General features: G+C 40.3%; 1 protein-coding gene across 13 annotated transcripts in view; it reads left to right on the top strand.

The window, feature by feature from the left end:
• Nucleotides 1–25,552, top strand: part of MYT1L (myelin transcription factor 1 like) — a 322,542-nt gene that overhangs the window by 23,995 nt on the left and 272,995 nt on the right. For 4 of the 13 annotated variants that reach the window (XM_032682438.1, XM_032682435.1, XM_032682437.1 and 1 more), the window contains exon 1: nucleotides 6,444–7,014. The exons of 3 other annotated variants lie outside the window; for them this stretch is intronic. The gene's annotated coding sequence lies outside the window, so the exon portion shown is untranslated. Of the gene's footprint in view, nucleotides 1–5,026; nucleotides 5,046–5,722; nucleotides 5,866–6,441; nucleotides 7,015–25,552 lie in introns of those variants that run through there. 6 more of the 13 variants (XM_032682436.1, XM_032682423.1, XM_032682429.1 and 3 more) reach the window with 4 other exon arrangements.

Below are 25,552 nucleotides of genomic sequence, written 5' to 3'. Positions count from 1 at the left end.
GGTCTCTGTGGTATGCTTCTTACTCCTCATCCTTTCAAAGTTGTAGTAAGCCAGGGTGTTTCTTAACCATGCTGAAATGTCTTGCTTATGTTTAACTTGTAAATGGTTAATGGTGCAGGTGTGGACTGTGTTTTGTGCAGGGTGGGGGTTGATTCTTGTAGCTATCTGGAAAGATTGTTGTGATTTTTGCAGTTGTTCTGTAGCTTGTACTTAAATGTCCATTGTTTGCTCTTTTCGAGTTCTTCTGGCAATACTGCTGTGCAGCTGAAATTATTTTAGGCTGTAGAATAGCTCATAAAAAATCTTGAAGTGTGTTTACTATATGAACGCATTATGTTGCATGCAATAAGCATGTTGTTGTTTATATAAACTTGCTGCATGTGGACAGTACTTGTTTGATATGGAGAACCCGAGACAAAAACTTCACAGATTGGAATGCTCAATGACAGCCAAATGCAATTAAATAAAAGATTATAAGATACTATGTTTTACTCTAAAGTGACTTTTGAAAACAGTGGATTTGTACTTTAAAGGGGAACACTTTTATACAAGTAGCATTTTTGAAAGAACACTGTCTTAAATGTTTCATATCGATAATACTTTAAAGAGAAAAAGCTTTGTAAATAATGAGTGGTTAATTCAGTTAACTCCCTGAAAAAATTGTAGTATATACTTCAATTTTTAAATAGTTCTTATAAGTATGACTATAGTCCATGCACATTTAGTGCAGATTTCTTAATCCTATTAATTTAGTGCTAAAAAGTAGCCAAAGAGTATAAAAGAAAACTACTTACATTAGTAAAAAAGAAACTACCTAGTGTATTATGGAAGAGGCATTACACGGGTTTGCTTCTTTTATTTGTTACTTACAAAGATTAAACTCAATGGAACAGAAGCATGCCATTTTCTTCTGAGTTCTGAACAACGTGCACAGCCTTATCTAGGCAGAGGAGGGTTTTTTAAACCTTTATTTGTTCTCTGCAGAAGTAACGTGTGCATAAAGTAGCTTTTTTACATAATAAGTGCTTTGCATGGTTGACAATACTCCTTTTAAAGATAGAAAAAGAGAAATGCAGTGCTCTCTTTCTTGCAAATAAATACTTTTGGATTTTATTTATAATCTACAGGGAATCTTTTTTTGTATTTTGCACTTGCAACAGAGAAATGGTCGTGGGTGCTGGATTTCAGGTGGAGAGAAGTTTCACTTTTATTGAGGTCAGCTAGAGACCAGATCTATGACTTATCTACATTAAGTAGCTTGCTCTAAATTACTTGAATAAAATTCCTCTTTTTTTAATGTGGTTTTGTTTTGTTTGGGGTTTTTTTGTTGTTGTTTTTGTTTTTGTTTAGAAAACACTCTCCAACAGAGCTAGCATTAACTTGTCATGATAATCTATTGCTGATAGTTCCTTAAAGGGTACTCTTTTCTCCTACCCCTCTGATTTCAGAAAGAGTATCTTGCACATTTTTAAAAAGGAATAAGATCTAATGCTTCTTTGGCATCCGCCATATTTATCATGCCTATTGGAATCTGCGGTGGAAGTTAGCTCACAGAACTAGTTTCACACTCAGAGCTCAGCCCAGTGCAGCTCTGATGGCTGTGGGGAGTGGGGGGTGTCTGAAACGGTGCTAGATTTCTCAATGGACTTCAGCTGGAAGTAATGGGATACTGTGCATTAGCAGGCTGTCTTCTAGCACGCAAAGGTTGAGGTCTCCGTCTTACCCCCTCCTCCCCCCTCCACTTGAATTGTCAGCATCTTCCTAAGGCTGGTGAATAAAACCTGCTAAACTTCGGGAAAAGCCTAACAGAAAACTCAGTTGATTCCCTTCCCCTGCCCCCCAAAAGTTAATTACCGAGCTTGGTTGGATTCCTCCCCGCCACCCTGACATTTGACTGCTGCTAATTCACTGATTAATCTCATTAATGTGATTATAGCAGGATTTGGAGTTGGCTGCCATTGTTCTGCAGACAGCGCTATTCAGCCCCAGCCCTCGCCGCCCCCTTCGGCGCTGGCGGTGCGGTTCCTTCAGCACCGGGAGCTGTCCGCGCCGGGAGCTGTCCGGCTTATCCGGAGCTGTCCGCACCGGGAGCCGTCTGCCCGCTCCCCGGGAGCTGCCCTCAGTGGGAGCTGTCTGCCCGCTCACCGGCCCCGCGCCCAGCGACTGCTCCCGGAGGTAAAGGCAGGAGAGGCTTCATGCCTTTTAATTAGGTGGTGGGAAGATGGCTGTGGTAAAGCGCCGATCTCTTCATTTAAATGCATTTAAATTTTTTCTCTCTTCCAAAACCTGTCCTCATCTGCGTTCTGTTTTCTGGGATCAATCCATGGGGCAGTGCAGTTTAAACAGCACTTCCTTGCAGCAGTGCAGTTTAACTCTAAGAATGTGAGGGACATTACAGGTGTCACCATACTTAGCCAGACTTTTTCATCCTAGTAAAGAGTGCTTTGCTGAGCTAAATGCTTTCATTTATCTGTTTAGGTTTTTTCTTTTTTTTTTTTTTTGTGCAACACCCCAGCATATCCAGCTCATCACCTCAAAAATTATGTTTGCCCTCACCAGCACTATTGTGCCTAAGGTCTTTCCTGCATCTACACCGCGAATTCCCATTTTCTGGTGTTTGACAATAGGAAGCATATTATTGATTGAAAATTGATCTTTTTAAGGTCTCGTTATACATATAAATGACTTTTGCAGTCTTCAGTTGCAACAGTATTTTATATTCAAATTTGTGGATTAGGCAGATCTAAATCAGATAGGAATAACTTCTTTAAGGTAAGGCACTTTACACAGCACTAGGACTCTGCCCTATTTGGTATTTTGACTTTATTATCTAGAAGTTACATTGTTATCATTTATTATCAACCAATTGCACATGCGCAGTAACTTTTTTTTTTACTGTCTTCTCTTTGGTTTGTATTCCTTATGACCATGACCCTGTACTGGAAACTGAAGACACACATTAAACTCTGGTGTGTGAAGGATTTGCCAGGATGAGCAGTGAGCTCCTGCAAGTCATGAAATTCAAGATACTTTAAAGACAAAGTGTTCTGCTGAGGAAAATGAGGGATCTGTTAAAGAACACACTATGTTTTAAAGGATTTGAGTACAGTAAATGTCAGTGAAACCTCTGCAGCCATTGTAATCTATGCATAAATAATAATTTAGGTTCAAAACTGACAAAGTGCACTAAAACCAAAAAGTCCGTTGCTTTTTTTACTATGACTTTTGCATAGTTTCTTAGTCACTGATATAATACTTTTAATAGAGTTTCCTCTTTTCTTTTTATTTCCTATTCTTCTCAATTTTTTCTCCACCCAAAATCAGTGTGTAAAGTATTGTCTCTTTAACTGCTTTAGAAAACTATATGTTTAAAGGATGTATAAAATAGGATTGTATAGGAACAGGTTTTAACAGTGACAGCCACAATATGCAAGCCAATTAAGGCTGCTCGTTAGCGGGTATATTCTTGTAATACTCCTGTCAAGCTGAAATTGTACTCCCTTATTGACAGTAGTGGGTTCGTCTGATGCTTGAGTTCTGCTTTCTGTGTTTGTCTAATGTTTCAAGTCTTGTTAGAAACTGCTACCAGCCAGAAAGTAAAAGAAATGGAAGGTTTTCAACCATACTTTACTTGAAATTTGCTAACCTGGCTTACTTAACCTGCAGGAAAAATACTGTGCTCTCATTAATGCTGCTTAAACATGACCTGCATCTCCTTTTCCCCATGGATAATGCGCATTGACGAGACACAGGCTGGGGGAGGGAGAATCCAACCCACGACATTAAACCCATACCCTAACAACTTATGGAGGATAATTAGGGCAATGAATTACCAGTCTCCCAAATTTTTTTCCATGCTGGTCTTTTTGTAAGTGCTTCTAATTTATGCAGTGCCCCCCCCCCCAACACTCACCAACACAGGATTTATGTACATTCTACCCCAATTAAAGCAAGTATTGTTTTTGTCTTCAGTGGGAGAAGCACCAGGCTGTTTCTTTGTGTCATCCCGAAGGCTGTACAAGATGAGCTTTTCTTTCCCCAGCTAAATCTCCTTCAAAAAGTTTTATACTACCTGCCATGATATATGTGCCACATAGTCACTTTCGCTGTCATACTAAGGCTAGCCAGGATGTAACAGAAAGAAGCTAGCTCTAGCAGAGAGAGAAGACAAGCCTTGATTTTTCAAACACGAATACAGTTACCCAAAGGTTCTGCATGTAAACCTGACATTAGAAACGCTGAGATTCATCTGTAGGGGTGTAGATACCCCTATACACTTAAAAGGGGGGCCCTTTCATCACCAGGTGTGCGTATGTGCTTCTCAGGCTGCGTTGATTTGTGTGGAAAAAACCCAAACTGACATGCCCTCGCTACGACACAAACATGGTAGCTCTCCCTCCGCGCTACGAGGAGGCTTTTCTCCCCGCAGACCCGCTCCCCCCACCCGCCCCCGCCCTGCGCGGCGCCCTCCGCGCTCCCCGCCCGCACCTGCGGCCCGGCCGCTCCCGAGGGCTCCGCGCCTCGGCCTCGGGGGAGCCCTGCGAGTGCGGGGAGATGTAATCAGAGATGACAGAGAAAAATTAAGGAAAAAAAAAAAACAAACAAAAACCCCAAACCACGAGCGAGGTGGAGAGATGAAGGGGGGGCGGGGGAAGAGACACGTAAGTCCTTTTTTTTTTTTTTTTTTTTGCTTTCTGAGGGAAACGCTGCGTTTTCCACCAAGAGCGTGGATGTCGTGAGGGCTCTGCTATTGTTAGTCCCTTCCCCAGCAGTCTGACTCTCCTTTGAATCCTTGTGACAAACTTCCCTCCAAAAACCCCCCTCCTGCCATCGGAGTGCGGCTGTGGAGCTGCTCTGGCGGCTCGGGGTGCAAAGGGCTGGTATACGGGGACTCGCCTTCCCTTCATACCGCAGTGTGTTGCCTGGGTGGGGAGGGAATGGTAACCTCTACAGTAACCGACATGTCTGGTCTCCACACGTCAGGCAGCGGACTCGGGAGGGATTACCTCTCAGGGCTGGAGGAGGGTGTTCCTTGTGACTGTCGGGTCAGTCTCCCCCGCTTCTGTCGCGGCCGGCAGGGTCTGCCCGCGGTACCCTGCTAGCCGCGGGGGTGCCCGCACCGAGCAGAGCCGCGCAGGGCGAGCCGCGGCGGGGAGGGAGGGAAGGAGGGAGGGAGGGGTGCGGGGAGGAGGGGGCTGCAGCACCACAATGGCAATGAGGAGGGCAACGAGACCGGCAGGCGCGCGTGTGTAGGGAGGGCGTGTAGGCTGTATGCGTGCGCTAGCCAGGGTCCTTCCCGTGCGGAATAGCCTGCCCGCGGGCATGGATGCGGAGGGCGGGCGGGACCCGGCGGGAGGCGCGGCGGAACCCAGGGCAGGGGCCGGGGCCGGGGCACGGCAGGGCTGAGTCCGCGGGGGCGTGCGGAGCCGTGCCAAGGCAGGGGGGTGCCGCCGCCTCCGCGTAAAGATCACAGCCTGTCACGCTGCTACCGAAATGACATTTCGGGGACGGGTTTAAACGAAGCGACTCCCCGCTGTCAAGCCGCTCCCGTCGCAGGGACATCCGGCAGCCCGGGGGCGAGCCCCTCAGGGAGGCTGCCCGCGGGCGGGTGAGCGCCAGAGGAAAGCCTCTGCACAGCCGTGCAAGGCGTGAGGTGCCTCTTCCCAGTCATTGTCTGTTTGACACGTTTAGTAACGCGGTCCCTGGCTAAGCGCAGGCAGCGAGAACCACAAAATCCACGTCAAATTGTTGGGGAAACGCTGGTAAGGGTTTGCACATGCAAATCCGACCCTTTTTGCGTGCGAGCCCTGGTTTCTGTTTGGGCTGTTGATCACATAAAGTTGAGCCGCGCAAGTTGCTAACAGTGTAAGGCTGCTTTGTAAATAGTTAATTTCTTTTGTTTCAAAGGGGATAAGATGGTGTGGACAGGTAAAATAAGCGAGGCTTCAGCAATCCAGCTGAATTAATTCTATAAACCCTGGAGTGGTACCCCAGGGCAAAACAATGATGATTTTCAGTCATTATTTTCTTTTCGAGATACATTTAGAGACCTAATTGTTGGAGGTTTTCTTTTTTTTTTTTTTTTTTTCTGGGGGGTGTTCTCTATCGGAGACACCATTTTACGCCAGCACAGCGGCAGGGGAGTATTTTTAGCGGTCTCCCCTCCCGGGCGGCTGCGGCGTTTCGGCGTTCCCCTCCATTGGGTGGAACACGGCGCCGGCGCGGCGCCCCCCGCCGCCGGGGAGCCCGGCCGGGGTGCGCGGCCCCAGCCCTGCCCCAGCCCTGCCCCAGCCCTGCCCGCCTCCCGCCGCGCCGCGGGGGCCGGGCCTGCGCGGCCGCGCCGGGCACTGCACCGCGCCGCGGGGCCGGCGGGATGGATGCGCGCCGCGCTGCTTAAAGGATGCGGGCTGAGGCGGGGTAAGTCAGCAATCTGCTACGGATGCTGTTCTGCTGCAGTAATGTGGTCTCTAGGGGAACTCGGGCTTGATGCATGCTACGCTACCTAGGCTTCCTGCAGCCCGTCGCCTCTCTGCTGCTCTTAAATGGAGGTTACAGCTGATCCATCAGCCACAGAGCTACACGCATGCCCATCTTCTCAGCCTTCAGTGGTGGAAACTTATTAATTTCTGCCTTCGACTTCAGGCCCGTTGGTTTCCTGTCTGAAAGCATTATTACTTTTGTCCATGTGGCAAAATAATTAGCATACAGATGAGAAGGGATCCTGCCTCTGAGCCTCAGTGGCAGGAGAAGATGTGCAGTGGAAAGTTGATTGGATGAATGGAGAACAAATGGTGGGCGTTCAAAAGCATTAGGAGAGTTTTGTTGTCGTGGAGCAGGTTTGTCAGTTTTCTGGGTGAATCTCGTAAGATGGAAGGCAGGGTGGCTGGTGCTGAGACGACTGCTTGACAGACTGTGGCCTACTTGAAGGTGCACGTTTGGACTGCATGCATAGATAATTCCTTTGGACTACTTTGTTTTGCACTTCTGCGGCTTTCCCTTTGCTATTCCCTCAAGGTAAATATGTCCTTTTATCACTGTTGTTTGCAGTGCACTTTGCTGTTGTTGGCAAAGTGATGGAAAGTTCAACTCTTTGGGCACTTAACAAAGGAATAGCTGGGTTTGTACTTCTCCCAGCCCAGTTCCTCAACACATACTCCTGAGCATAGAGCTGGAGGAGGCTGAGCACCTCAGGGGGCCTGATCCTGCTCTCCCTGAAGTCAACGGGGAGTTTGACATTGCTTCCAGTGAGAACGGGATCGAGCTCTCAGTGATTGTTGTTTTAATAACGATAGCTGGAAATGTCAGATTTCTGCCTCCTATTTTCTAGAACAATGTGGGCAGATCTGTAAAATTAGCAACTACTGTTTCAATGAAAGCCCAGCTGTGATTAGCTTTGATTGGTGTGGTATGCATTTTGGCTGAAAGGAGAAAAATGCTTATTTAACACAAACTCACCAGTAATGCTAAAACCTAAGTTGTTGATTGACAAATTACTAGTGATTCTCTCAGTTCCAAATATCTCCCTTATATATGTGTTCTTACAAAGGCTTCTTTTTTGAAAGGAGAAAACAAAAGAAGAAAATAAACAAGCTATCTGTGAATTACATATTTTTTTGCCAGATAATAACACTGAGTCAGACTGGAATTCCACTTCTCGAACGGAGCATCTATTGATAGGCATTTCTTATATAATTCTGATACTGTGTATAAAATATGGGGGACTTTAACGTTTGGCTACATTTGCTTTTTTTGTGTAGTCATTTAGGAATATTTTTATCCAATTTTAATGATTCCTTATCTCCTTAAAAATGGTGATTTTCGTTTTAACTGACCTAATTTTGAAGCTGCAGTTAAGGTTGGGGTTAAGTAGAAATTTTTATTTGTTAATTGGCTTTACATAGTTCTTGTGACTATTGTGGAACAGTTTAATAAATTATTTGCTTTAATTTGAGTGGTGTGGGGGTTTTTTACCCTTAATTATGTTGTTTTGGAGAACAACAGCTACAGTTCCAAACGATGTTTAGTTTTTACCTTTCTCTGCTTTTTTTTTTTAATTGTCATTTCAGTTTTGTGTGATAGTTTATTCTCAAAAATTGCCAAACAAATAAAAGTCTTTGTCATGTCACTTTGCAAAAAAAAAGAAAAATATTGGGAGAAACTGTTAACTCTTAGTAGGCAGTTAGCAGGTACTCCTGATGATTTATTAAGGTTGATCAAGTTTGGTATGATAAGGTTAAACTTGGTTGGTGTGTTGTAGTCTAGTGAATATGTTTGCAATATGAGGCATTTAAAAACAATTGAGATGGTAGCATAACACTTCGAACATTAGAAATACAGAGTGATGCAAGACTGTATGTAATGAAACAGGATTTTTCACTGGGGAAAAAAGTAATGATTATGTTTTTCTAAAAGCTACATTGATTTATCAAGAGAAACAAAGAGAAGAGTAAATGATTACAATGAGTAAATGTAGAATTAGGTACATTTTAAACTAATCTAACAATAGATTCAATTTTGTATGTATTTTACAGCTTGAACTTTCTGGAGAGTGAATGTTCTTCCCCCTCTCTCCCCCCTGTATTTTCACCAACAAGGGCAATGCTAAACATTTGCAGTGGTTTCTTAGTTTTAGATTCAAATACTAAGTTATATGCCACATTTTCAAAAAGGTCATCAGTTTTATTGTAATAGTTCTTAGTTCATAGTGTGACTTTGTTGTTTTACTCTGTAGTCTCGGATCTTACATATTGTAGAATTGAGCAACTGTGTGTTTGGAGACAAAGACAATTAAGAAAGAAGAGGCACTACTTCAGTATAACCAGAGGTGTATTATTTTTTCAGATTTGTTAAGGACTATTTTGAGGGTCTCTTTTTTCCTGTTCTTTTCTATTTTGTTTAATTTTTGTGTTGAAGAGGTGAATAAGATATGCAAAGGAGTATTTTGATTACATACACATACGTGCATACACATATGCAGCAGCTTATTAACTAGGCATAGAAACTTTGCCACATGAATGTCAGAAAAGGTACTGTTTTTAAAACTGTTCTGTGCTGGTCAGGCTTTTATGTGGACTCCAAAAGAATGAAAATATAATTCTCATCCATCAGCATTTCCACAGGAAATCAGCATGGGCATTTCTTTCTAAGTACATCGCACATTTATAAAACAAAGTTGTCTGTGATAGAATCTATTTCTTGATCAACTCTGAGAACAGTAATTGTTTTGTTGAGAAACTCGGTGATGGAAAAGTACTTTAATATTAAATAGGTGTACAACACTGAATATCCTCGTGGAAATACTGAATTTAATACCACTTTGGCTGAGCTTGATAAACATTTGCATCATGTTGATCAACTTTCAGTAAAGATGTGAAGTTCTTGATAGTATAGTACCAGAAAAGTTTATGGCTGTGGATTACTTGCTGACCTTTTCTTTGTCGTAATAATGATGAGAAATGCTAATAAGATTATCAATGAGGTTTTAAACAAAAGAGCAGCCAGATTTCTATGGAATGAAAATGGGTGCAAACCAAATAGTATCATCTTCTACACATATCCTAGATGAAAAAGTCACAGGAAGAGCAAATCAAAGCTTTTGTAGGTTGTTGACAAAGATTACGTCTTTAGACTTCTTTGCTTTGATTAGAAGTACTCTACCTATTTTAGCCATAGAAGAAAAAGCAGCAAAATGCAATGAAACTGAAATGAAGGGTGAATGTCTTGTGTTGGGGGGGGGGGTGAGATGTGGAGTCAGACAGACAAAAATCATAATAGGATTTTTGATTCCTTAAAAGGGATCATACTTCTGGTCATGAAAACAGTAAACATTAGATAAGATATAAAATCTGATCTCGATGAGATTTGCAGTGTGTATATTCTACTTCAATATGTTTGCACTGAAGCTGCAGATGTGGAACACAGTGACTTAGTAAGGAAACTGGCCAACTTGGTTGTGGAAATAACCAGGGCTGCAGGGTACTCCACAGAGATCCATCCAATCAGGTCGGTATAGAACTGTCTGGTAGGTTGTAAACAATAAGAAATCAATGTTGTGTCTGCCAGTAGACCCTTTGGTTTGCTGAAACTCGCGCCTGCCTAATGCATCTGGGCAGTTGGTTTCAGAAACCAGCTTTCTTCACGATAAATTTTATATTTCTTGAGGGTCTATCATAACCAAATTGATTACAGCTCTGCACCAGGCAAACTGATAGCCATCTGTAAGGTCACAGATTTCCAACCAAACCAACACTGGGGTCTGTTATTTTGTGAAGTACTAAAGGTCTGCATTTCTCATACCTTTTGTCAGCATGGCATTTTTAATCAGGAAGTTGATTAAAAAGGGCATGCTATATTACAGATGTATGTTCATTTGGCATGACTTCAGCCGGTTCAGTCTGAATCCGGCAAGTGCTGTCCATCGCTTGGTGTAGTGGTGAAGAGAATCAGTGCAAAGCAGCAATTAAAAAAAAAAAAGTATTATTTTCATGATAGGTTTTAAGAAGGCTGCTTTGTTCCTACTTTTCATGGGCCTGCTGCTAACCCCAATGGAAAGAAAGCAAAGAGAGGAAAGAGGGCTTTGGAACAAACTTGTAATATCATTTTATAAAGTGACAGGCCAAATACATTTCTAATGTGGCTCCAGTAAAATTAAAAGAAAACATCTCCTTACTCTCTTGTGTTTTTGTAATTAATAAGATTGCTTACAGACAGAATGTAATGGAGAGTATAGTAACAAAGCAAGAAAAGCCTTTAGACTGCTCACTGAATGGCTAATTTTTTCCAGGCTCTCTGGTGATGTCGTTTCCCCCGTGTCCTGTCGTTACCCCCGCCCCCCATAGAAACAGTGATACTTACTTGAAAGATGTAATACTGCAATATTTATATTACGTATCAATAGCTTGCTTTATTTTTCCAGGGGAAATCCCCTTTTCTCCTCCTGTCTCTAGCCAATACTGGAGGATATTACCAAGGGAATAAAATTTTATGCCTAATTTTAGTGTTCCCCTGCCTAATGTGGTGTGAATAAGTACCATGTTACAGCGTTTAACCTAGTCCGTCTTTGTCACTTTCTGAACAGTGCCTTGATTCAAATGAAATAGTCAAAATGCAGAAAGATAAGATCTCCAAGGTTTGTTATGAGGATAAACTGTAGGGAGTAGATGTTCTGGCATTCCTTCCAGTGCTGCAGCAGGGCATTCTCTCACGTAAGGAATACTCTTGAAAGGGGTTTCCCAAGCCTCTTGTGATGCTATGAATTGGTGGCTCATCCTTTTATTTCTTATCTCCTTCTCCAGAATTAGTTGTTAAATCCAGTGCATTAGTTTACAGCACTGGTGATTTGTTTTAGTAACATTTTCAGAAATACTAGCAATTCCTCTGTTGTCTGAAGAGGAAAAGGCCTATGTTTAAATATGAGACTGTGTTTATAACAACTTGCATACATTGTGGCTGTCATGTCCTGTCCATAAATATTCAAGCTTGGTTTTGGGTATATGCATATTTAGGAAGAAGTAATACTGTTATGTCATGGAAAATGATGAGGTTAAGTGTGGGGCTTTTTATTTTCTGTATATCTTTATAGTGCTCTTGGTATGTCTAAAACAAATTGTTATGCATTCAGAATGATATTTCTGCCGTGTCTTGATTATGCATAGTTTGATTTAAAAAATCCACAAAAACAAATTCCTTGGGCTTAGAGTTGACACTAAAAAGTAATGCTTGTGTTTTTTCAGCACGTGCAAGCACAAAGTCCATTCCGGGTCTTGCTAGGAAACACCCAGAGTTTACGCAGGTCAAGTTAAGCTATCCTCACACATAGGAAAAGCTGTCTGTTCCAGCAGTGGTGAGATGCCTGCACAGTTGATGTGTTACTTATTTACTAAGAGAAAAAAATTTACTAAGTTCGTCAAGAATTTCACAATCCTCTGATCCTTTGGCTGTGATCAACCTGCACCCAATCTCAAACTCCAGTTTTCATCAGACTCCAGATCTCATCACTTCCAGTGATGAATAAACATTTTTCTCAACCTTTTAAAATATGCTGCATGTTTGGATCTACTTGACCTTAAGGGCTTTACTCTGTGTGGAGTTACTGGACCTCCATATTCCAGGAAAATAGCCTACTTCAGTCCTCAGGGATAGTGGGAGCAGGCCAGGCTGCAGCATTCTCACAAAAACTAAGGTGATTTTTGGACATTGCAAGTATAACATGGAGAGGTTGTGATGAGAGGAATGAGTAACAATATCACAACAGGGAAAAAGAATCAAACATTGAGTTAAAAGGAACCTGCTAGTGGAAAAACTGAGGTTCTGTAAACCAATATACAGAATTTGGATGCTAAGGAAAATTAGAACTCTATGACCATTGGACATTTGACCTCAATAAAGAGAACAGCCTCAGAAGTGGATATGGACAACAAGCTTGTTGAGAAGGATTACACCGAGGAGTCAGGAGGTCTACTTGAATGGAAGTCAGGAGTACTTCATGAACCCAAAAACCAGCTGGAAAAACAAAGAAAGCTCAGGTAGGTTTACTTTTATGTGCTACTTCTGCTAGTTTTTTGGTTTTTTTTACAAACTTTCTTTTGCAGCTCTAAGAACTCATTCTTTCTCTTCAGTTCTTCCATCCCTCTCTTAGAATATTGTCTAGTTGTAAGAGGAAAGGAAACAAAGAAAATGTCTTTCAAATTGCCAGTTTATTTTTGCTCTCTTACAGGTACTGTCAATTCTAAGTAAAAACCCCAAAAGATGGAATAGACCACACGCAATATTCATAAATGTGTTCTAAATATACATAAATGTGTGGTAGGCACGGAGAATTTCTGTGACTGAATATCAGTTCTTTGTATGGAGAGGCAAATACAATGGCAGTGAAGCAGACACCTTAGTATGCCATTAAACCAGATGGGAAACAAAAGCAGTCTTGTAAGTGGTTGCTGAAACTGTATTTTCTTGAATAAAATGTAGCCATGTAGTAGAACTTCCATACATGCAGTCCCTTGCTTTCTGAGAGTAAACCAAATTCAAAACATTTTTTTTATTTAGGGAAATGAAGACATTTTGATGTTGGCTCACAGAAGCTACTCACTGAATTAAACAATAGCAGCTATCTGTTTCCATTCATGGATTTTCAGGTTGATCTTTGCATGAGCATCCCCTTTTATCTTCAGGACATTGTCAGCATTTTTCAGCAAGCATTCTTTAGATGTTGAGAATGAGGAAGGCCTCTTCTTCTTTCACAGTGTGTTACTGCCTCACCTTTATCAGCTCTGGAGAAGTGCTCATTGCAGAAAGGCTGGTAACATGTCTGGGCAAACTCCAGCAGCTCTGAAGAACTTTCTCAGGGGTCTCTGCACTTTATGAACAGATCACTGCCCGTTCAGTCAGAGTTACTGCCATGTTTCTGCAGTTGGTATATCTGGTAGTCCACACTCTCTGTATGCCAACTCTTCAAAAGGTGCTAGACTTTAAGTAACCATCGACAGACTTTCTGAACTGCCCACTACAAGGTTGACTCATTTCATATTTTATGAAAAAGATGTATGTGGGAAAAGGATGGAGATTTTTGTCTATGACCTGTCCAATCTAACACTACCTTTTTTGTTTTGTTGTTGCTTATCAGTGACCTTGACTGAGAAGAAGCAGATGATGATTAGAAGAAAGAAAAGAAAGAAAAGGGTAGATATTTTCCATAGGTCTGTTTGGCCTTTGTGACAGAATATGATGGAGAGAAGGCACACTTGAATAGTTTACTTTGAAGATTGAGCGTCCTGATTTAGCAAATGCAGGCACTGCAAAGCAGTATGGGACAAAACACCCAGTGATTTCACTGCAGCCGTCACTGTGCTTCATAGACAGCTCTGTAGAGTTGGTCTCATCCCATATACCTTCTTTCTTTATCTCCTACCTGCCCAAGAGCCAGCACAGATTGCCACAGTGTTAATTCTAGCCAACTCCAGTGGAAAATAAAGGCATATGACAAGAGTGCACATATGTTAATGACTCAGGCACCCTGAATGTTTTATTTGTCATTTTATATGTTGTTTGTTACGGCTAATAAATTTTTATTTGGCAAAAACTGTGATGTATTTGTTCTGTTTGAAAAACTGTATGGAACACTCTTTTCTTTTACCTGTGCTTCTTGCCAAATTCAGTAAAATATGGTTAACTTGAAATTCATTTTTTTTTAGCAATCATAAGTACAGCTTACTCAAAGAGCAGAACAAGCAGATTCAAAGCAGTACTGCCAATAACACATATCAGAGTATGCTTCTGAGGCTTCCAGGAATTGTATTCAGATTGACTCCTATAATTGCTCTTTTGTATTCAGAATTACAAGTCTTTCTACTCAGTGAAAGCATCTTCATTTTTGGTTTTAGAGATGTTTTTAATTTACCAAATATACATCAGAAGCCATTGAGCAATACATGTATCTTTGTTTCCAGATGCTAGGTGAATCACTTCAGGAACTAGGAAAGAAAAGATAGAGCAGCTTTTTGAGAATTACAGTTAATGAAGTAGCTATCTTTATAAATACTGTGGTCTAGAAAAGTGTCCTTGCATTACTATATTGCAAAAGGATTCCTAAAAATGTGAGCTCTACATAGATTTCATAATTTCACAGAAGTTAGGGAACTCCCTTCACTTCATGTAACTACTCGAAAGTCTCACTTGTGTTTATGTATGAGGAAGTTAAGAGAAGTGTAAATGGGATACCTTGCTAGCTAATTTGTTTACTTTTCTATACTTTACAAGAGTCACACCTTTATAGTAACATATATGATATATATATATATATATATATATATAAATATATATATATATATATAATGACACCTTTTTATAATATGTAAGATTTGTCAACACCAGGTTGCTAACCACTGCTAAACAGTCAGGGTTTACAGGTTCCAAGAGCCCATATGCCACTAATTCTCAGTGTATAAATGCTTTTGATTTAGAGGTGTTTCCAATGAAAGGCTGATACAAACTCAGCACACAATTAAGAATGGGAATTGCAACGTCCTATATCTAAAAGCTTTGCTTCTGCTATATCTGACCATGCTATATTTGCATCAAGGACTAAATATCATGAGTCTTGGTGTGTTTAAACCAGTTGTGGAATGCTTCTACTTCAGGGCAAATTTAGTTTTCTGCCTCCATCTTCTACTTTTCCTCAATTTTGTATATCTCTTGAAAAATCTTCTGATAAAGTTGAAGCTCTGAAAACAGGTATTACAATATGAAAGAGACATAAGAACTCCACTGGTTTGTTCCATATATGTTTCTAGTGGTTTTATAGATTGAGTATGAAAACATGGAAGTATTAAAATGAGGAAATGAAGGAAGAACCAGGGGCTCTCAAAAAACCCCAGCAAAGAAAACAGGAATTGGGGGAAGCCAGGCTTAAACTCTTACAATTCCTTAAGCAGAGTTTTGAGGTCCCACAGTGCATTGCCAAGCATTTCTCCACGAAATTGTCTGCAAATTGTATAAACTATTCTGAATTCCAAAATCCTCTTGTCTAACAGAGCCATTTATGAAGAAAACTTTATTTGTGTGGACCTTCCTAAGTGCCTGTATGGAGTTCAAGGAACATCAGGATGCTGCTCTTAGGCTTGTGATTTAGTTTTTGGTAGTCCTGCAAGAAACAGGGATTTGGACTCCATCCTTATGAGTTCCTTCCTACTTGAGATAATATATGATTTTGTGATTCAAGATAACGTGATTTCTAGACAACCTCTGTTCCCAAAAGCTGTGGAATGGCACAGCTGCTTGCTGGGAAAGGTTTCTACTGTAAACTGGACGTTAAAGATATTTGTTCTGGGAGAAAAGAGGCCTTTTCTTAGTTATCTGTAGTATTTTGATATAAGGATGAAAGTAAGTCAGGAGATTCCACCTGTTCCTCATTTTTACCAGCTAAGAGATGAAAACAAAAGTTTAGGACTAAAAACCAAGAAAGCAAAATCAGTAGCTTTCCTGACAATTTTTTTGTTGATACATATTCTGAGTTTTCATATATGAGAATTACAGATTTCAGATCATAGCTTAATGCTTCTAAAGAAGAAATTTTGACCTCACTGGTAACTGTAACCCAAAAATGGCTAAAAAATGTCTCAGTGTTCACTCATAATGTTATTTTTTGAAACATCAAGATGTTAGAACCATGGTAACAAAAAAAAAAGAATTTGCCAGACAACTGTATTAGTACAAGGAGACAATACATTTGCATGGCTATATTTACAGAGCCAGTGTCCTAATCCTGTTCCACTGAAGTAATTGAGAATTTCTTCAGGGGAAGAAAGCAATTTGTGTTAGTTTCTAGGTTTTTCAGCTGTTAACTTACTTTTCCAGTATGGCTTTCAAAGCAATTCCATTTAAGATATAATTATTAACCCATGCTTTATCAATTGAATTCTTGATGACTTTATCATTTTACCCAAAGGTCTGAATACTAGATTTGAGTTTGCCATGTCATTGCTGTAAGTAGTTTCTTGATCACCCAGTACCTTGGCTATGGTAAGCTTAAAAACAACATTCCCCAAGAGGTGTCACACCCATGACATAAGCCAAGAAGTATTTTACCACTCTCTCTAGAGGCAGGTTACTGCCCTGTTTACAGGTAACCTGGAACACTAATGATCAAAACAGTATCAAATTGAAAGGCATAGGATATCAGTATTAATTAACCTTTCTCTTTACTAAGCAGTGTGTAACTGATACATCCATAATCATTTCTGGTAAGATCCTGACTGCTTCTGGAAAATAATCTTTTAAATACAACCAGCCTCCTTTCTTTCATCTTCCTTGAAACTACTTTGCTTGCCTTAAACTGTGCACAGAGATTTTACTCACATAATTAAGAAAATCAGTGCAAATGAAGAACATACAATTTGCTTTAACTACTTACATTTTTATATGCATCATACAAGACAATAGATAAGTTTGAATGCATTACTGCAAATCTTGAGAACCAGCTAATTATATATTAATAATTGCAGATGTCTGCTGGAAACATTGGGAGGAATCTTATGCTTTAGAAAACAAGATGCCTGTTTATAGACAGAACATAGCAGAATAAAATCTTGATTCTTCTATAATTTCCTGGCCTGGGTATTCATATTTCATAGGTCTATCCACTTAAATGCTTACAGAATTAAGGCCTAAGCATCTGAAGATTTGAGACAACATAAACTGCATATTCACTAAAACCGGCAAACTTCAAATTTGAAGTTCTTACTATGAAAAACTGAAAGTAGGACAATAATGGAAAAAATACATCAGTATTTCTCCTTTCAAGTGAAATAGTTTGATTTTCTATTAGAAATGGCTTTTACTACTTTTTTATTTATGTTACAAAATAAACTACAATTAAATTCAAAATTCTTGTGTTTAAATCAAATGATCCAGTCAAACTCAGACTTTACTATTGTCTGATTTGCCAAAGATCTCATTTTAAATTAATGAGAATTAATAAAATAGCCTCATAGGGCAAAATTTTTCTGGAGCTGAAATTGGAAAAGATTTACGTGGTACCATCTCTGACAAGTTTACCTAGTTCAGTGGCACTGAGATCTGTGAATCTCCAAATTTTGCCTAAATGGCTTGTTTTTCCAAGCACTCAACAGGCACTGCTTGAGAACCTCATATGTCTGGTTAGAAGACATGAGAAGAAGGGGATTCTTTCAATGTTAGACAACTGCATTTAGGTCTAGATGGTTAAAAAAATTGTTTTCAACAAAATAGCTGTGATCACTTGAGGATCATTAACAGTTGTAGAGATTCCTTATTTGTCACTGTATGGCAGAGAGGTAGAAAATAGATTTGGATACGCTTCATTGCTTGTGTAACATTGTGCAACTTCTTCTGTCTTGTGATATGCATATCCAAATTACAGTTAGCTTTGCATATAAATGAGCTGCACACTGCTTTGCAGTACACTGTTATCCTGATGCCTGTGCCCTTTTTGCCCTTTTTTAGATCTTCGGAGAATCATGGAATGGTTTAGGTTGGAAGGGATGTTAAAGACCATCTAGCTCCAACCTCCCTACCATGGGCAGGGACACCTGCCCAGGTTGCTCAAATCCCCATCCAACCTGGCCCTGAACTCTTCCAGGGATGGGGCGTTTACAACTTCTCTGGGCAAACTGTTGCAGTGCCTCACCACCCTCGCAGTAAAGAATTTCTTTGTAATATCTAATCTAAACCTGTTCTGAGTTTGAAGCCATTCCTCCTTGTCCTACCATTACATGGTCTTGAGCAAAGTCCCTCTCCAGCTCTCTTTTAGGCTCCCTTCAAGTACTGAGAGGTGCCCTAAGGTCTCCCTAGAGCTGTCTTTTCTCTAGGCTGAATAACCCCAACTCTCTCAGCCCATCTTCATAGGGGGAGTGATCCAACCTTCCAGTCCTCTTCATGGCACTCCTTTGGACTTGCTCCAACTGCTCCAGGTTCTTCTTATGGTGGGGCCCTCAGAGCTGGATGCAGAACTCCAGATGGGGTCTCCCGAGCGTGATGCAGAGGGACAGAATCACCTCCTTTGAGCCGGCGGCCACACTTCTTTTGATGCAGCCCAGGATGTGGTTGGCTGGGCTACCAGCGTGCACACTGCTGTATCATGTCCAACTTTTCATCTACCAGCATTACCAAGTTCTTTTCCTCAGGGCTGTTCACAATCCATTCTCTGCCCAGCCTGTATTTATACTTGGGATTGCCCCAATCCAGGGGGCAATTGGCCTTGTTGAACTTCTCTGGCCCACCTCAAGCCTGTCAAGGTTGGTCAGGGTGGCATGCCTTCCCTCCAGCATGTCCACTGCATCACTCAGCTTGGTGTCATCAGCAGACTTGCTGAGGGTGCACTTGATCCCACTGTCCGTGTCACCGACAAAGATATTTGTTGATACCAATATCGACCCCTGAAGAACAACACTCGTGGCTGATCTCCACTTGGATATTGAGCTGTTGACTACAACTCTTTTGAGTGTGACCATCCAGCCAATTCCTTATCGCTGAGTGATCCATCCATTAAATCCATGTCTCTCCAGTTTAGAGACATGGATGTTGGGTAGGACAGTGTCGCAGTCTTTGCACAAGTCCAGGTAGATGACATCAGTTGCTCTTCCCTCATCCACCAACACTGTAACTCCATCATAGAAGGCCACCAAATTTGTCAGGAATGATTTGCCTTTAGTGAAGCAGTGTTGGCTGTCACCAATCACCTCCTTATTTTTCATGTGCCTTAGCACAGTTTCCAGGAGGATTGCAAATTGACTGGCTTGAGAGCAGATCTGTGTTATCACTAGCATTTCTAACCCAGGCTATTCACTAATTTTAGAGATTTTTTTTTTAAAACCATTTCTATGGGCCGACAAGGAAAAGAAAGTGAGGAGGGAAAATAAGAACAGGTTTTCCTTGATGGTGGTGGATAGTATGATGTTATTTTTCAAATCTGTGCCAGACACTACTGCTTGAAGGGATTTCAGGTACCATCTGAGAAGTAATCTGAAAAATAATAATGAGTAAATTTATTAGATGAGTCTTTACCAGCCTTTGCCGGGTGAGCCAGGTGGAAGAATGTGGTTCCTTTCTCATTCCACTTAATGAGTTTTCTCTCTTTTCTGCCATCTCCTTATTTGCCAATAAGCCAGTAAAAGTATGTCTCCGTCAAAATGGTCGATATGGGTACAGGGTGTGCAAATATACTTGAGCTGGCTTTAGTCACTGACTTCGTGCTGAAATAGCTGTAGAAGGTGCAAGGTGGTTGAGATGATCCTCAGTTGGTGTTTTGTTTTTTTTTCTTAAAAAAATGATAATAGTCTGGAGCGTGAAATTTTATGAGGCTGTAGACTTACCAAGACCAGCAATCCAGTTGGTTGAATAAGCAGAATTCATGTTTCTCCTGTTGTGTGTTTTGCAGGTAGGCTTTTTTGAAAGCAGATTGATTATTAAGTGCCTGAGATAGCATGTTATGATCAAGTGACATAAAACATTTGTACCTGATGTGCCTTAATGAAATGTTACAACTGTGTATGCTGAATTAAATAAGTGTGGAGGTAACAGTGCTTTATTTGATGACAAAAATAAAATTGTATTTGTGACAGCTAGTCCTTGTAGTTAATGCTCATCCAAGAGCTTATTTTAACCTAGAGACCATATAGTATATAATTTACACATTTGTAGAAAAATTGGATTGAAAAGGATATGTGGAGGTCTAGTCCAATTCGCTTCTCAAAGGCATTCAAATCAGGGTATAGCCATAATAAATTCCAAAGTTCAGTCTTCAACAGTATGCAGGTGTTGTGGAAGCACATGAGAGTCTGTGAGAAAAAAGTGTATTTAAAGTCAGTTTCTTAAACTCTATTTAAATGTGATGATAGAGTATGCTTCTGTAGCTATACTGACTTCACCCCATATTACCATGTACAGGTAATTTTATTTCTGGCATCTCCACATGTCACTGGGAATAGAAACATCCCCAGAGTCAAGAGCTGACTCTTCTGTTGGATCAGGTGGCAAAAGGGAATCCACAATATCTGCGCAGGTCATAAGGGAGGGAGGAAAATGCAAGCTGAAGGCCCATGTATCTGAAAAATATCTTAAAAAATCCTCTACCTACTTCCTCTGTTCTGAAAAACCATTTGGGAAAGGAAATTCTTTTTTTAATCATAGAAATACATTTCAATTGCAAGTTAGAAAAGATACAGTAGGGATCAGTTCAACACCAAAGGGAAGATACCATGATTGGCCAAATAGGTCCTTCCCATTTTAAGTTCTTTCATATAATGACATAAATTAAATGAAAAGTGTGAAAAAATTATTTATAATATCAAAAGGAGTGGCACAAAAGAGGTTGTTGTGCACTTCATTAGACACAACTTAGAAACAAAATGGGAGTAGGATAGTTCAAATTGTTTGCTTGAGGGATCTCTGTATGTATTAAGAAATACATTGGCTTTAACATGAGTATTGACACTGTGGAATAGTGAAAGCTAGTAATTTTTGTGTTTCCAGAGCAAAACATGATACTGCTCTGTCTCCTGCCTGCCTTTATACCAGTCAGTAAGGGCCCTAAGCATTCTTGGATTTGTGGATCAGAGATGACACAGATGTGCCTGATACAAAAATAAAATGGAAACTTTGCTGTGCATAGGACACAGATGGGTTCATTTCACTTTAGAAAGGCAAAAATCACCACCTTGGACACAGCTAGGACATTAAGGATCAAACTCTTCTCTTTGTAGCACTACTGTAAATATAGTGTGTCCCGTGATTTTAATGGCTGGTTTTAAAGTATCCAACTGTTGCTGCAAAAATAACTTGAATAACTTGGAAAGGACTGCAGATCTAGCTGAATGTCAGGTGTGAACACAGATTAGAGCTACAAATTTTAATTAAAAATAAGCTTCCTATAATTTATAGTTTAAAAATCAAAATGTAGGAGGTCCTTTTAAAGAGACAGAGCTTCTTTCACTAAAAGCTCTACTTTTTAAGCAGGTCTTCAGACACATTTCTAACTTCAAAATACTCTGAGGTTTGGCACGATTTAGCAATTTATAGAATCTTCACTCACCTTTAAGGTTTTGATATTTTTTCACATATCACATGCTGTGACATCTGTTTTGCACTCATAGTAAAAATGACATTGTTCTCAACAATGTCAAGTAGAGATAAACATGGAGTCATAGGGGATAGTGAGATGTAGAATCCCTTGAAGCTGTATTTTAAGACTTCATGACTGACAAAGCAGATGTGCTTTTTCTGCAGGGACCATCTTTTTCTTCTGTGTCTTTACAGCACTTAGCACGAGGTGTTCAGTTGCATGACTTGGGCTGCTAGCAAGAATAACATATGCATGTTAGATATCCTGTAGAGACAAGGCTGCTGTTCTACTGTGAGTCAAGGTCAGCTGTGGGTGAAGAATGTGGCGTCAACTTATTTGGTTTAATTGTGGGAAAGGCAGCCTAACCTGTGTCTTTCACCATGGATTAGAGAGTGAAACAATTACGTGGCAATATTTTAAAAAAGCAAACAACATACTCTTTGTGTTCTCTGTATCAGTAACTACAAAGCCAAAACCATCAGAGATTGATTTGTATATAGTTGTAAATATTGTGTAGTTGCCTTGTATACTGATGTCATCCTACTGAACTCCCAATCGTCAGTCGTGTTTTATATCTGTGTGTTCAAGAGAAGGCCCAGCCCTCCTGTTGGCACGGTAAAACACACTATTACAATTGTAGGTGAGACACAATTCCCATTTGCCTCAAATGCAGGTATTTAACTGATCCTGTGCAGGGGATTGTTGAAGATAAGCTATTCCTGGACATCTTTTTGGTGCAAAGTGTACTGCATATACTGAAGACTCAGTGTGCTTTAATCATTCCAGACAATTTCAGTGGCAATCATCTCTGATTTTTGTAATGTATGGGTGTGGGTCCCTGTGGCAAGCTGAAAATTCAACAGAAGTGTTAGTTAATTATAAAATTCCTGAATATATGATTTTTCTAAAAGTATTTTTGAAATGAAAGTGTAGCAATATGTCAGTCTCTAGCTACAAGCTATGGTTGTTATTCATTCTTGGAATGAGTGACACTGTTTGTTTCTGGTACCCTAGGAAAGACTATGTGATTGCTCAATTTTAGAGAAAACTGATAGGAAAAAAAAAGGTTGTATTTATAAAGCAGAAAAATTTCTTCTAGTAATGAGGTAATACAATCTGACATATTTGATCTTGTTTTGGGATGAGCTAGGTGACCTTTTGAGATCCTGTTTCCGGTGACTGCATAGCTGCAAAAGAGAACTTGAGAACTAAAAAAAGAAAGATCAATCTAAGGAAGTGAACCTAAAGGACTTGGCTGTTGAATGAGGCTGATCCTGCCTTTCTGTAGACATGGAGCAGGTGGAGACTAGCTAGCTGCTGCAGATACTGGTAATGATCTAGTCAAGGCCATGTGGAACTTTGTGGCGAGGAATTTATCAAGATGCAAAGTAAAATAAACCTAAGATCTGATTAGGCTCTTAGGAAAGCAAACACTTTAGAAAACTAAGGAAGTTTTGTAGGGGAAAACAATGCTATGAAGCTACAGGTCAATTTATAATAAAATGTAGACAAGTTTGTACACATCTGGTAGAATTAGTTGCATCATAGTAGCTGTGATAGTCTAGGACTATCATAATAGACAATTTTAAAGAGAAGGATAGCTATCTTTCATTATTTGGTTACCCTAGCTAATACATTTGGAAAACAGACAAATCTTTGAAAACCAAAGCTCCTCTTTGATTCAGCATTGAAACGTTCTCTTTCACAAGTTAAAGGAAGCAGCTCTGGTCCGAAAGCATGAGAATTGTAAGCATGGTGCAATGGTGCCCCCGAGTCCATCTCCACATAATACTAAAGTTACTTACAGTCATTGAGATCTGTTGGTGATTTAATGTTTGTATTTTGGTTGTGCCTAGGGCATCAGCCAATTTAGGACTTAGGGAGAGGTTCCTCAAATATGGTAAATAAATGTCCTCTTTCCTAGTTTGCACTCCAGGGATGTTGGCTGGAACTGTGACTCTTTGGGGATTGATCTTTAAGTGGGCTGGTCCTTTCAGTTGCAGCAATGGATGACCATTTTCTTACATCCTATATTTCCGATGGGAATTTAGAGATTCGAAAGCGAAACGTATCCCAGCACCTATACATGTTTGCATGAGTGGCATAGCTGTTTCCTGATAGCTGTTTTGATTACTGGTTGGCCCTCAGATGTACATGTCCAAAGAGACTGGCAAACTCTACACATGCTAGTCAGTATTTAAAGACTGATCCTTTATTCTTTAGACAAATAGAGAAGACAAGTAGTTTGAGGTGGTGAGGAGAGACAGAAGACAAGATGGTAGTTGACCCTGTTGAATATGTGAAAGAAAGAAGGATTTCTGCAACTGGCAGAAGGAGCTGCAGAACAAGTGAAGTAACTGTTACCTGAGATAATGGATCCTGTGCCCAAACTCTGGTAGCAGGTAAATGTACCTGTTTACATTGTTGATTTAGCATAACAGTTTATTAGCAATGAGAACTGTCATGCATAGGGTTGTTGTGCTCATTATAAGCAACTCTGTATCAAAATTGGGTCAAACTGAGTTGCTTCAGACAATCAAATTGCTGTCATCTGCATATGTAAATACTGCATAAGTTTTTTCCCTGGTTGTGCAATTTGTTGCATTTTGATTGGTTTCAGGAGGCTGCTTGTCTTTTTAAGACTGCAGCTGTTGCTGACTAACAATGCAGGAAAAGGAAATCCTTGCATTTTTATCCCAATCAGAGTAGCAGGTATTTACATGTTCATATTTAAATATTTCAGACAATTTCACTAGAAATAGAGAAATCTGTGTATCTTATTGGTTGTCACGAACGCTCTCCAATGACCGGTTCCCTTATTCAGGCATCCAAAGCTGTGCCACAAGAAAGCTCACCTCTACTTCCGATGCTCTTCAACTGCCTCTGGCTTCAGAAATGTGGCAGCTATGACTGGGGCATGTATTCTAGGTGAAACTCTGGAAGTTTCAGGCAAAACTCCCAGGCAGTTTTGCCAGTGACTTCAATTCTACCAGGATTTCGTCACCAGCATCCAGCATCTTTTAAACATTTTGCTAATGATGCTTACTCTGAAAAGAACATCTCCACTAGTTCACATTAGGATCATAGGGCAAGTTCAGCTTCCACAGCATCAGTATCAGATGCAAAGAGTGGAAGGACTTCCATTGCCATCTCTAAATTTTGGTAAATAAAATATGGAGGCCCTCCAAAATTGGTAGCAGTTAGAATGATATTAATTTAATGGGCATAATATTCTTACAGAACTAAATTAATTTTTCAACACTTTAATTCATGCTTTGAGATGATAGAACGAAATATTTGATACAGTAGACAAACTTGTAGACTTTGTTAGACATTTTTCCTTGCATATATTCTATTTCTTTCACATGCTTTCTTTCATATCCTTCCTTGCTGATATTCTCCTCTTCCTTTCTTTTTCTGATGGCATTGAATTTTTCCATTTTACAGGGTGGCTTAAAGATACCTGTAATCCCATTTTTGGTTCTTGGTGCCTGGTGCTGTGGCCACTGGCTATTAAGAAGACTTGTGAGACCTACAGATCAGGTCTTTCAATCAGGTCTTTCACACAGATGTATTGGAAATACATTATTATTTTCCATGTATCTGTTTTCCTTTCTCAGAAGAACTACCATTTGCAAAAAGCAGTTGTGTTTCTATTATGCAGTGATGCTTGTTGAAAAATAAAAAGATCTGAAGAAAGACCACATGAAGCTATTAAAAAGTAGGTCTTCTTTCTGCCCTATGTGATGCAATAGCTGTTGCTGAGCTGACATAAGGATAGCAGGGCAAAATCCAGCCCTTTGAACTTGTTGTAATTGCCTTCCCATCAGCACTTTGCAGTATGGGAGCCAGACTGATCAGCAGAATCAGGGCTTCATCTTCTGAGCAGCACATTGTCCTTGAACCTCCTAGGGCTGGAGAAGATTCCAGGACAGCAGTCAGGTCATACTGCAGCTGAGA

This window comes from Chiroxiphia lanceolata, chromosome 3 (assembly GCF_009829145.1).
Source record: "Chiroxiphia lanceolata isolate bChiLan1 chromosome 3, bChiLan1.pri, whole genome shotgun sequence".
Classification (NCBI taxonomy): Eukaryota; Metazoa; Chordata; class Aves; order Passeriformes; family Pipridae; genus Chiroxiphia; species Chiroxiphia lanceolata.
The sequence above is the reverse complement of the archived record's forward strand: the minus strand, read 5'-3'. Positions and strand labels throughout refer to the sequence as shown.